Source organism: Bubalus kerabau, chromosome 9 (assembly GCF_029407905.1).
Source record: "Bubalus kerabau isolate K-KA32 ecotype Philippines breed swamp buffalo chromosome 9, PCC_UOA_SB_1v2, whole genome shotgun sequence".
In the NCBI taxonomy this organism is placed as follows: Eukaryota; Metazoa; Chordata; class Mammalia; order Artiodactyla; family Bovidae; genus Bubalus; species Bubalus kerabau.
The window spans coordinates 83,125,582-83,139,778 of NC_073632.1; positions in this window are offsets into that span (position 1 = coordinate 83,125,582).

Consider the following 14,197-nt stretch of genomic DNA (forward strand, 5'->3'; position numbering starts at 1 on the left):
TAACTGAGCTATCCTGATATAGTTGGTAAAGACTCCACCTGCAATGCGGGAGACCATGGTTTGATTCCTGGGTCGGGAAGATCCCCTGGAGAAGGGATAGGCTACCCACTCTAGTATTCTTGGGCTTCACTTGTGGCCCAGCTAGTAAAGAATCTGCCTGCAATGCAAGAGACCTGGGTTCAATCCCTGGGTTGGGAAGATCATTTGGAGAAGGGAAAGGTACCCACTCAAGTATTCTGGCCTGGAGAATTCCATGGACTGTATAGTCCATGGGGTTGCAAAAAGTCGGACACGACTGAGTCCTTTCACATACACATTATTAGAGTATAATTATGATTATAATATACTGAATTTTAAGATGTAAAGAAAGTCAGGCATTTATTCAACAATGATTGATCATTATACATCTTACATACCATAGTCTATGCATGGATCTTCATGCTGTCCAGAGACTTAGTATAATTCACTGCAAAAAAAATTTTGGAAAAATCAACAATAATCCAAAAACTTGTCAAAATTCTTGTATCAAATTCTTAAAAACAAAACAGTTTGGACTTACTCAAGAGGATAAAGAATCCAAACTTAAAACTGGGCCATACATGGCCTTGGACCTGTGAAGTGTGAGGACCAGCTTGCAAGAGTTGATTGTCCTCATCTCTTTCCAGCTCCTAGTTTAGTAATGTCAACTTGAAATGGGCTATGACAGAAATAATTACACCATACAAACTGGCAAGTTGTACAAATTGGGGCCGTTTGTCCCCAGAAAACTGGTTTTGAGACATTTACCTGTATACCACTGACTGTATGTTACTTGCTGTCTGAAGTAATTTATAACCAGATCTGTGCTTATTCTAGTAAAAAAAAAAAAAAAGAAGAGGATAAAGTCAGAAATCAATAGGAGAAGTAAAAGTGGTAAATTCCAAAAATTGTGGAAATTAAAAAACATGCTCTTAAGCAATGGATTAAAGAAGTAATCACAAAGGAAATTATAAAATACTTCAGTTCAGTCGCTCAGTCATGTCCGACTCTTTGCGACCCCATGAATCGCAGCACGCCAGGCCTCCCTCTCCATCACCATCTCCAGGAGTTCACTTAAACTCAAGTCCATTGAGTCAGTGATGCCATCCAGCCATCTGGATGGCATCAAGGGTGTTCTGTTGTCCCCTTCTCCTCCTGCCCCCAATCCCTCCCAGCATCAGAGTCTTTTCCAATAAGTCAACTCTTTGCATGAGGTGGCCAAAGCACTGGAGTTTCAGCTTTAGCATCATTCCTTCCAAAGAACACCCAGGGCTGATCTCCTTTAGAATGGACTGGTTGGAGATGAATAAAAATGAAAATAAAACATACCAAAACTTATGAAACACAGCAAAAGCAATGAGTGCTAAGGAGAAATCTTATAGCTATAATCGCTGACATTAAAAAACAAGAAAGATCTCAATTCAACAACGTAACTTTACAGCGTAAAGAGCTAGAAAAAGAAGGGCAAACTAGAACACACCCCAGTACAATGACAACCACTTTCCCAATGATGACACAGAAGCACAGGATATATGCTACTCAGGGACCTCTCCTGCAGTTGCTGTTTGAGACCTGAAAAGAAGCCAGGTTTAACTTGAAGGTGGCACTTTGAAGTATGGCCACAGGAGGTCAGCAGTGTGCTGTGGGTCCACCAAGAAGAAAAAAAAAAAAAAAAAAAATTGAGCCTTCTCTACTCTCTTTAATCCATAAATTCCTTACTCTAAACTAACAGTATCTATCCTTTTCATACTTTCAGACAGATTGATAGATCAGATATAAGAAATAATGTTTGCAGCTTATAAAACAGCATAGGCACTAATCTCTTCTTAAAGATTCATGTACTGTGATACCAGTGTGTTTGAAGAAATGGTGTTTCATTAAACCTGTGTTTGATTAAGGGTGTTACCACCTATGTCACATTTAGATCACCACTTTTCAAGGAAAATACATGCTGTATTTGTATAACTGAATCACTTTCCTGTACACTTGACACTAACACAACATAATAAATCAACTATAGCCCAATAAAAAAATACACTCAAACACATTTATTGTTAGAATTAGAGTATGCATAATTTCAGATTTCTTTGGTATTTGGGACAGTAGAGACTGAATGGAAATACCTCTGAAATCCATTAATAAGAGGGCAGCAGAAACACTGTGCACACTTGTGCGTAGCAGATGTGCCTCAGTATTAAAACACAGATTCCTGGGCATAGATCACGTAAGGATCCAGAAAGGCCACTAGCCATTGTACCGAAAGGTGTTTGCCCTTCAAATGAAGCTGAGGATCATTTGTTCAGTTTTTGAAGTTGGACATCATGTAGTTTTGAATTGTCATTGTGATTTGAAGCCAGTAACTAAAAACAAGCCAACAAAACAAAATAAACCCCAAACTACTGCTCTTTATCTCCCCAAACAGTTCTTATTCTCTCACATTACACTCACCAGGACAGTTTTCTTGACAGGAACTTCTGTTTCCTTCCTTCCTTCCTCTCTATCTTTCTGTTTTTCTTTCTTGTGACAAATATATGATGTTTACTTTTAAAGCACACTTTAAAGGAGAGAGGTGCAATTTTCCCTCTCTGTCCTTGGCTGCCCACCCTCTCCGCGCTTGTCTTGGGAATAAAGAAGTCAGAGAGGATGATCTCATAAATGTCTGATGATTTTAAAATAGGTTTGCTCTCCCTTAAGAGGGGAAGACATTTGTATCACCTGTATTCTAGGTTGATGATAAAACTATCTTGTAAAATTGGTTAATTATGCTGGGTTTCAACTGTTTACTATGCTGGAAAAAAGGGCTTGCAGGGAGGTCCAAGGGGAAGAAATTGGTGATAAAGGAGGCCTCGACTTACAGCTTTTACTAGCAGTAAAATCTGAAGCCTGGAAAAATCTCAATAGTGCCCAATTACATAAAACCAAGTTAATATTTCTTGCACTGTCAATATTTAAAAGCCACTTGGTGGACCATGTTGGGACTCATATTTGTAGTTTGTAAGGAAACAACTGTAGTCACATTTATAGTATTCCATTGGATAATGTGCTTCCAAGTCAAGATGTGCCGTTTCTCACTGGTCATATTTACAGATGTGTTTGCATCCAGTTCAGTTCAGTTCGGTTGCTCAGTTGTGCCTGACTCTCTGCAACCCCATGGACTGCAGCATGCTAGGCTTCCCTGTCCATAATCAATTCCTGGAGCTTGCTCAAACTCATATCCATCGAGATGGTACATCCAGATAAGATCAGATCAGTCGCTCAGTCGTGTCCGACTCTTTGCGACCCCATGAATTGCAGCACACCAGGCCTCCCTGTCCATCACCAGCTCCCGGAGTTCACTGAGACTCACGTCCATCGAGTCAGTGATGCCATCCAGCCATCTCATCCTCTGTCGTCCCCTTCTCCTCCTGCCCCCAATCCCTCCCAGCATCAGAGTCTTTTCCGATGAGTCAACTCTTTGCATGAGGTGGCCAAAGTACTGGAGTTTCAGCTTTAGCATCATTCCTTCCAAAGAAATCCCAGGGCTGATCTCCTTCAGAATGGACTGGTTGGATCTCCTTGCAGTCCAAGGGATTTTCAAGAGTCTTCTCCAACACCACAGTTCAAAAGCATCAATTCTTCGGCACTCAGCCTTCTTCATAGTCCAACTCTCACATCCATACATGACCACAGGAAAAACCATAGCCTTGACTAGACGAACCTTTGTTGGCAAAGTAATGTCTCTGCTTTTGAATATGCTATCTAGGTTGGTCTAACTTTCCTTCCAAGGAGTAAGCGTCTTTTAATTTCATGGCTGCAGTCACCATCTGCAGTGATTTTGGAGCCCAGAAAAATAAAGTCTGACACTGTTTCCACTGTTTCCCCATCTATTTGCCATGAAGTGATGGGACCGGATGCCATGATCTTCGTTTTCTGAATGTTGAGCTTTAAGCCAACTTTTTCACTCTCCTCTTTCACCTTCATCAAGAGGCTTTTTAGTTCCTCTTCACTTTCTGCCATAAGGGTGGTGTCATCTGCATATCTGAGGTTGTTATTTCTCCCGGCAATCTTGATTCCAGCTTGTGTTTCTTCCAGTCCAGCGTTTCTCATGATGTACTCTGCATATAAGTTAAATAAACAGGGTGACAATATACAGCCTTGACGTACTCCTTTTCCTATTTGGAACCAGTCTATTGTTCCATGTCCAGTTCTAACTGTTGCTTCCTGACCTGCATACAAATTTCTCAAGAGGCAGATCAGGTGGTCTGGTATTCCCATCTCTTTCAGAATTTTCCACAGAGTGCCCCTAAAAGTTAAAATGAAATCTTGTAAGAAAGGAGGCAACTCATTTTCCTCACCTCCTTCTCTTTTTAAAACCTTCTCTTTGAATTTAATGTTTTTACATGATGATTATTTCACTCTAATACTTAAATATTTTTTCAAAATTACTCTGAAGTCTTCAGTGACTCCTTTCTGTATCAGAGACATACTTTGCAGCAGCCCCTTCTCTTATTCATTGTAACGATCCGACCTCCATACTGACATACATCTCAAATATGATCAGAGGGATGCTATCTTTCAAAAATAAACCAAAGAGAAATGTAGTTAGCCAAATCTAAGAGAATCCATTTAACATTGTGATGTAGTAGAAACAAACAAATTTCTTTTCTTGCCGCACTGATATTTACAAGTTACTTGAAGCCATTTTCAGACACCTCTGTTTGCTGCAAGCATAGGTAACAGCTGGGTAACGTTTATAGCATTCCATTCAATAATATACTTCAGAGTCCAGGTTTAGGATTTCAGATCTGTATTTTATAGGCATATGTGCCTCCAGATATCAGAAGACTTTGAAGTGAGATAAAATCATAAAAAAGAAACATATCATTCTACCACAAATTTTTTTTTAACTATTTTCTTTTTGCAAGTCAAGTATTACTATTAGTATGATGGCTCTTTTTTATATTGCTTCAATTTTGAATACTCTTAACATCTTAAACCATTCTCTTTCCTACGAAAGTCATTCTTAGCAGTTTCTTTCCATACCTATACATAGTACAAAAATGCAACCCTGAAAACAATGGAAAACAATTTTTTTTTGAAAACAACTTTTAATATGAAATACTGTTGAATTTTATGATGAGTTTTATTGAATTCTCCAGTTTTTGAGCAGAATGTGTTGGGAAAAGCATGGTCTGTGGATTCTGACCCACCTTTGTTCAAGCATATTTCAGTTAGATACCCCTATACTTGACCTCAGTGAGCCTTGCTTTACTCTTTCATGAAGTGGATAAAACAATCCCAACTTACAGGGTTGTTTCAAGGATTAAATGAGAATGTCTGTAATAGCTAATATTCATAAAGGAATTTCTACATGCTAAAAACAGTCGGGGAGGAAAACCTTTTCCTCTGTCCTCTTAGGTTCTGTGTCTGGGAACCTGTGAATGTACACAGGAATACACATTTATTAATATTTTATTTTACATGCACAGGAATTCACAGGAAAGAAGTGAAACTCAAAGGAGGGGTTAGACTTGGGAGCTTATGTAACATTTTGACACACAAAAGAGGGTTTGGATTTCAAGGGACTGTAAATTGTGGGGAAGTGACTAGGAAATATATGGGGGAACTAGTGGAAGACACAGGTTATTTTAGTAAAGTTTGTTTATGCAGAGTCATCTTGGTTGGTTTTGACTCTCTCTCATAATAAAGGTCACTTTCCTCATTTTGGAATAGGAGTGTGGGGAGAACTTAAGCTACCTTCACAAACGGAAATTTATGCCTGCATGCAGGCAAGTAAGGGGAAGGCAGAGAAGTCTTCCTTTTTCTGTTGAGTCTTAATTTCCTTTAGCTTAAAATAATCTTTATGCCAAATTGGCATATTTGTGGATGAAACATGATTCCTTTCAGTACTGCACAGAGAGTTTATGCAGATCAAGTGTCCTTGGAAAAGGTGCAGCATTAATTAGGGCAGAGAAATATGAATGTCCCTTCCTATGTCATTACAAATTTTCCTAAGAGTGACTTTTGATTAGAACATAATAGTCTAAAGGACACGTCCTAATGTACTTTGCCATTTCCCTATTGTTGAAGAGCATTCAGATGGTTTCCGCTCTTTGTTTTGCTATTAAACACTGCAGTGAATATCACTGTGCCTGAATTTGTATCTGCATTTTGGAATTTTCACCCTTAGTATGAGGCCCCAAAATAAAATTAATGCGTCAAAGGACTCGAACGCTTTGAAGCCAATTTGCTTTCCAGATTGATTGCCCTATTTGTTGATCTCATTCCATCCTTGCTATTGTAATTTAATCTTTTTCTAGTTGATAGGTGCGGAATGGTACTTTGTTTCAACTGAAGTTTTTAACATTACTAATGAATTGAGCAATAAAAATTTACTGAAAACTGTGTTTTCTCTGTTGAGAACTGTTTATTTATGTCTTTTTCCTATGTATCTGTTGCTTTGGTGTTTTCCTCATTGATCCCAGGACTTCTTCATATGTTAAGATTATTAACTCTTTTTTCATTATCTGTTACCAAAAAAAAAAAAATCACACCATGCTGTTTGACTTTTAATTCAGTTTGTGTTAAATTTGATGATTGAGAAAATTTAAAGTTTAATGGAGTAAAATCTATCAATCTGTTTCTATTGTAACTTATTCCCTTGTTTTTATGATCTAAAAGTCTTTACCTTCCAGAGATCAGAAAAAAATTGTTAAAGTGTATTCTTCTAAGTTTATTTTTGGTTTAAGTTTTTTCCATTTAATTCTTTGGTAATCTAGAATTTGTTTTGATGTGTGGTGTAAGGGGAAGATCAGAGTATTCTTTGGTCTGTACCATAAGACAGGGCCCACAGAACTTGGGTCTCATTAAAAATAAACGAACAAGACATCTAAAACAAGACGCACAAAGCCAAGTAATCAATTAATGAATTTTTTTCTTGGAAAAAAATCTGTCTTTACAAAAGAAAGAAACTTAGAAAATTTTTTTTGTAACCTTAGGTTTAACTTAAGATTTAAAAACACAAGAAAGTCTCTTTTTTTATCTTAATTATTGAAGGCATACAAAACATTGTGTTATGTTGCTTCAGTCGTGTCCGAGTCTTTGCGACCCTATGGACTATAGCCCACCAGGCTCCTCTGTCCATCAGATTCTCCAGGCAAGAATACTGGGGTGGGTTGCTATTTCCTTCTCCAGCAAAACATTACTTTTACCTTATTCTAGAAAATCCACTTGAATAAACTCAGGGAGATAGTGAAGGACAGGGGAGCCTGGCATGCGGCTGCCCATGGGGTCACAAAGAGTCAGCTATGACTTAGCGAATGAACAACAACAAAGAAAATTTGTATCTTGGTATGTAAAAACTCTGAAACTTACATACCTGTATCTATATCTCTTATATCTATATCTAGTCTTTATTATCTACAGACATACATACATTCCTCGTTTGGCCTTCTCAACTTCTAAGGACTTGCTGGGTTAATTCTCTGCTACCACACTGTAAGTTAGGACCTCAGGAGGGTATCCTGATTGAGATTGAAGCATATACATAAATAAATCCCCAGCCAATGCTTGATTTGAATAGATATATGGGAGTTGGGGATGGAATTGACCAGATGCTGGACCATATGATAAACACAGAGGGTCATGGTGTGGTATAAAAACTGGGCATTTATATGGTACAGCTGGCTGTGCATAATCTTCTACTAATTTATAAGGCAGGAGCATCTGGTCTCTAGCTGCTGCTCTTTCCAATTTTCTAACGGCCTTCTCCTTGAGTCTCTTGTTTAATCGAGCAGCTCCCCCTGCCCAACAAACAAGCTGCGGGAAAGAAGGGGGGCGGTCACACCAGGGAAAAACAACACGGTCCTGAATCTGCCTTTCAGAGAAGAGGGCCAGAAATAACTCCAGGAAGATTCTTGGTCTCATTCTAAATAAGACTTCTTTCTTGGCTGGTAGCATTTTGAACATGGTCTTTTACGTGGAGCATCTTGGTTGCTATCATTGGGCAGGGTCTTCCTCTATAAGGAGAAGTTTCTCTTTGTCCCTTAACCTATTAGAGGAGAATTTAGGTCAAATGAAAGCCTCATATTGCTTTCAACCAGAATCAGTATTAGTTTCTGTTTAATTTGAATTGAGTAGCATTACTGGGGACCCTGCAGGCAAAATTGGGAAGCAGGATCTATGACTCACTCCTCACCCTACCCCTCCCCTCAAAACATACCTTTGAGGGAATCTGCATCCCTACTCACTGTTCTTTCCTTTGTTATAATTTTTTCTTCCTACCTCCTGCCAGAACGAGGTGGGGTTATGGAGGTGGCATATGCTTTATTACCTACTAGACTAGGATCAGCATTCTACTCCCTATCTACCCAAACCCACTCATGTATTAGGCGATGAAGGTTTAGAATATTTTTATTTTAAAAGAGACTTCCATCATTGATTTCAAAACATTCAAAGAAATGAGCATCTTCATGATGAAATTTTGTTTCCTGAGATGCATGGATCATATAGTTTAAAGAAAAGAAGCTCTTTAACTTCAAATAATGCTATTTGGGAAGAAACCCACTGGTCTAGGCTTTAGAAGAACTTTAGTCCTGATTTTGCCACTCATAGCTTTGTGATGCTGGTCGTGTCACTTAGCTTCTCTGAGTCTCTGTTTCCAGAATGTTATGGTGGGGGTAATAAGACCACAACTCATTTTACAAGAGTATCTTTTAAGATGTAAGACATTAGGCAAATATAAGTGACTATGATTAGATCCATGGACATGTGGAGTATTAGAGCTATACATAATTTATTTAACCGTGTCCCTGACAATTCCTTCTCACCCCCTCCTTCAGCGTTAGCCATTTCTTCTGGGGCTGTGTGCTGTCCTTGATGGCCTGTGATCTTCCCACCATGCCCTACTCCAACCTAACACCACCTTCACTGCTGGCACCCTGAGTTTTTATGTAGTGAACATTTTAAACTCCTCTGATCTTAAGAATCACTTGGGGTGCTTTCCTGGTGATTCTGAGTCAGAAGGTTTGCGGAGGAGTCTGCTGATCTGTATATTTAACCTAAATCCCAGGTGATTTTTATGATCACTTGAGTCTGAGATACATGAATTCAATACATATGAAAGTAGAAAGATGTCCTCAAGATCATTTAAGCCAGTGGTACTCAAAGAATGTCTTTCCAACCAGGAGCATCAGTATCATCAGGGACTTGTTGGAAGTGTCAGTTATTGACCCTCTGTTGAGTAGAAACCCTGGAGGGGAACCCACTGACTTGCATTGTAGCAAGCCCTCCAGAGATTCTCACATAGGCTAAAGTTCCAGACCACCGGCTTAGACCAGCCCTTTCCTGTTGTCCTCGATTTTACAGATGAGAAATGTTGATGCTCTCTTCTCTCATGTTGGGACCTTGAGTGCTGATGGAAGGACAGTACCGCAATCCCTAGATGATTGTGAACAGGGTGGGATGACAGAAGGTAGGGAGCCACTGGGGATGGCGCATCAGTGAGTGTGGTCCTTAACTCTCTCTCCACCTCCAGAGTGAGGTCTTGCCTGTGCAAATAAGGAATCATGTTTACCAAGGAGATTGCTGAAAGACACAAGCTTCTGGAGAGCCATGTCCCTGTGGTAAACCAGAGCCTGGTGTTACCGGTGACTCCCCACCTAAGAAATCCCCTGAGAACCCAGAAACCAAGGAGCCCCAGTTCCCTCCAGAGAAAGACATGTTTCACCCTTGGAGAAGTTTCAGCTCTGCTTTCGGTGGTTAGTCTCTGCTCATTCTCAGGGTGGTTGATGAACGAATTCTAATTAGTGCTGCCTAAGAGTCATCTGAAATTGTAACCTATGGGTGGACACTAATGCGGTTAGATCACACATCTTCTTACATCACAGTGGTGAGGAAGAGTGAGTGTTCATAGCTAGTTCACACATCCTTGGTAAGTGCAAAACCAGTGTTCTGAACTTTAGTCACTGACTACAATTTTCACAGTGTTTTCAATATTCAAGTACAATATGTTCTATTATTTAATACTTTTTATCTACTGAACTTTAGAAACTCTTTAAAAATAGTTTTGAATTTATAAAAAAATTATGAAGATATACCTACACCTAATTTCCCTTATCATTATCTGATGTTGGTAATATATACTTGTCATAATGAATGACCCAATCATGATACCTTTTATTAATTAAAGTCCATGCTTTATTCAGAAATCCTTAATTTTAACTTAATGTCCTTTTTTTTCTGTTTCTTGATCCCATTTAGGATATCACATTAAATTTAGTTGTCATATTATATCTGGGTTCTAACCCAGACCTATTGAACAGTGAACTGATACAAAATGATGATACTCTGTGTCATGTTATTGCCATGAGTGTTAAAGCTCTTTGTCTCTGACCCAGGAGTCTCATATCAGCTGTCAGCATTGAAAAAATATTGACAAGCTAATTTGTTAGCTTCTAATTGGAGTAAACTATCAGATCTCTTACAGTTTTTGAAAACTTTGTGTTATACAATTGAGATAGTCAAAAGAATATGAAATATATTAAATTTATAGATATCGAGAATAATTCACTTAAATTGTAAAAGCCCTCTTAAGAGTGATTGTTTAAAGACTGCCAGATTTATAAACAGAGTAATAAGGTTTATAAGTTGAACTGAGAAACAAAGAATAATAAGGGATTTGAATTTGTCATTCTCATAAATCAAGTATTAATTGAAAACAATCCAAATATCCTCTGAATAGTATTTTTTTCTGGCAAAAAAGCCATTGCTAAGGATGTCATAAAACTCATGTTTGATGTCATAAAACTCATGTATGTGCTTAGTCATTCAGTCATGTCCGACTCTGAGGCCCCATGGACTGTAGCCTGCCTGCCTTCCCTGTCCATGAAATTTTCCAGGCAAGAATACTGGGGTGGATTGCCATTTTCTACTCTAGGGAATCTTCTGCACCCAGGGATAGAACCAGTGTCTTCTGCATCTCCTGCATTGACAGGCAGATTCTTTACCACTAATGCCATCTGGGAAGCTCCATAGAACTCATACAAATAATCCCAAGCTTGATCTTGGGTTGCTGTCCTATGAGAACCCATCCTAGAAATGAATTTATGCCATGAACTCTTATCTCAACCCTATTTTGAGAACACTCTCTAAAATTCCTCCTCATCAAAGTGGGCATGCCCTTTTCACATTTCCAATGTCTCTCCCTCCATCCTTTTAAAGAAAATCTGGGATGGGACTTCTGGGCTTGACCACTATCCAAGGAGAACAAACAATGCCTACGAAATGACACGAGTTGGAAGAAGAAACAATTACTCTAGGAGAGCTCTCTGCTCAGAGCTGCCCACAAGCTATTCTCTGCTTATCTCCATTATTACAACTTTGTCAAGAGTGGCTTGCTCTCTCACACTAACTTATGGAGAAGAATAGGCAGCAGCTTGTACAAAATGATAAGAAAAGCTCCCCCTCCTGTCCTCCTCACCACTTCTCCCATGATCTCAGTGGTTCTACTCTTGTTTCATTAAATTATCTGACAAATATGAATTGAACATCTGCTGTGCATTGGTTCTGTTCTAGAGAACGAAGAGACAGCTGTGGGAACAAAACCAAACCAAACAAAATGAGAGCCCTAGTGGAGGAGGGAAAGATAAACAATTAACAAGATAAATAAGTAAACTACAGTGCATTAAGTGGTTTAAGTGCTGTGGGGAAAAATGAGGAGCAGAGAGAATTGTAATGGGTAGTTTGCAACTTTAGACTGAATGATGAGGGAAACCTGAGTGGTAAGGCAACGTTCCAGTAAATACTTACTAGAGGTGATGGCATGAGCCTATGGCTTTCTAGCACTGCTCTCCAGGAAGCAGCTGGTACAGAGGCCTCGGGGCAAGGGCATTTTCATTCTAGGGCCAAGCAGCAGAGTCAGTGTACTGGAGCAGAGTGAGAATAGCTGAAATCAGGAAATGAGGTCTGAGAGATTATGAGCTAAGGAATTAGATCATCCAGGGTCTTGGGGACCATGAGAAGAACTTTGGTTGTTTTTTTTACCTTTATGAGATGGGGAGACACTGGAGGATTAGGAGCAGAAGAGTGACATGATCTGATTTACATTTAGAAGATCACCCGGCTACCCTGCTGAGACCAGATGAGAGTGAGGCAAGAGCAAAGAAGAAGACTAGCCACGTGGCTCTAGAAATCATCCAGATGAGAAAGGCTGTTGGCCTGGAATAAGGTAGTTGTGAGAAATGTTGTATTTTGGAGTTTAGATCCAAGAGAATTTACTGACAGATTGAATATGGGATGTGACTGAAACAGGGGAAAAAAAAGATGGCTCCAGAGTTTTTGGCCTGAGAACCTGTAAGTGTGGAATTGCCATTTGATCGTGGGGCAAGATCAGTGATGAGCTTCCCTAGTGGCTCAGATGATAAAGAATCTGCCTCCAATGCAGGAGACTGGGATTCGATCCTGGGTTGCAAATATCCCCTGGAGAAGGAAATGGCAACCCACTCCAATATTCTTGCCTGGAGAATTCCATGGACAGGGGAGTCTGGCGGGCTGCAGTGCATGGGTTTGCAAAGAGTCGGACATGACTGAGCAACTAACACTTTCACTTTTCTTTTTCAAGATCAATGAATGCCTCAAGTCCTGCTCAACTCTGCTCCGTTCTGGCTGGAACTTAGTGTGGTCTAGCAAGTCTAATTAGGATTTCATCTGACAGGCTTCACAAGTCTATCCTTCAAAAACCCAAATAATAGATATTTCAAAATGCAAAGCAAAAAAATTAAAAGATTTATTGAAAGGGATATATGTGTGTGTGTGTATATATATAGAGAGAGAGAGAGAGAGAGAGTTGACTAATTTTGCTATAAGTAGAAACTAACACAACTTGGTAAGGTAACTATACTCCAAAAAAAATTCATTTAAAAAATAGCTTTATTGAGCCCTGAAGTCTACAGGCTCTATAGTGGGATTGTTGGCGATCTCTGGGAGGGCTCGTGCCCAGGGGCACCTCCCAGCACTGCTGCTGCTGGTGCCGCTGTCCCCGCGGTGAGTCGCTGCTGACTCATGTCTCCACAGGAGACCCTCCAACATAACAGGGACTGGTTAAGTATGCTGAGCCCACTGATTGCTCCTCCTAGTCAACAGCCAGCAGAGCAGCATCAGGATTCTTCTAGAACCTTGAGTGCTCAATGTAAAGAAGACATGAGTGTGGAAGAGGACAAGGAAGTGCTGACTCTGTTGTATGACGCGTGTCTGAACTATTACTTTGATCCCCAGACTGGGAAATGCTATGAGTTGGTGTAATGCCTCCTTCGAGGGCAAAGAATGGCCACTCCAGGTGGAGGAGGATAGCAGTTCTGACTCTGCTAAGTTGGCATCACAATGAGTGTCTTGGGCAGGCCCATGGAATTAAAAGGAGGCTGGCTCAGTGGAAAAGAATCCACCTGCCAGTGCAGAAGACACAAGAGGTGTGGGTTCAATCCCTGGGTCAGGAAGATCCCCCTGGAGCAGGAAATGGCGACTCATTCCAGTATTCTTGCCTGGAAAATTCCATGGACAGAGGAGCCTGGAGGGCTACAGTCCAGGGGGTCACAAAGAGTCAGACACGATTGAGCAACTGAGCACTGAGCAAAAGAAATTAAGTTAGTTTGTACATAATGTTCAATGTTAAGACTACCTACATTCTTTTTGTGTATGGATGTGTTTTTTATAACTGTGAAGGAATTAATACAGAGACAAGATTATAAAAAAGTTTATTGATTGAAATAGTGTAACAATATATTCCGAATACAATGAAGAATATGACATATCTTTGTTACAAGGTATTTTATAGTTGCTTAAGAATGCCCAAGCCATATGGCTAAGTATGAAAGCTAAAACAAAGTATAGCAAACACGAAACAAAACTTGATTCTAGCTAATAACGTTCATGAGGCAACCATAACTTTTTTAAGCCAGACGTTAGGACTATTGAACTTCAAAAATTTAAATGCTGTTGGCCATATATAATCCTTACTCCCAACCCATTCCATTGCTGTTAATTGCCCCTCAAAAGGACAGTAAGCTCCCCCCCCAAAAGCATAATTCAAAAACACAGATTTAAGTAACTTTAGTTTTGAGATGTATGCTCAAATTCACTTTTTATAACTTTATAGAAAAGCAGTAAGGCTAATTCTCTAGCTCTTTCTCTCTTACTACCTCCCTCC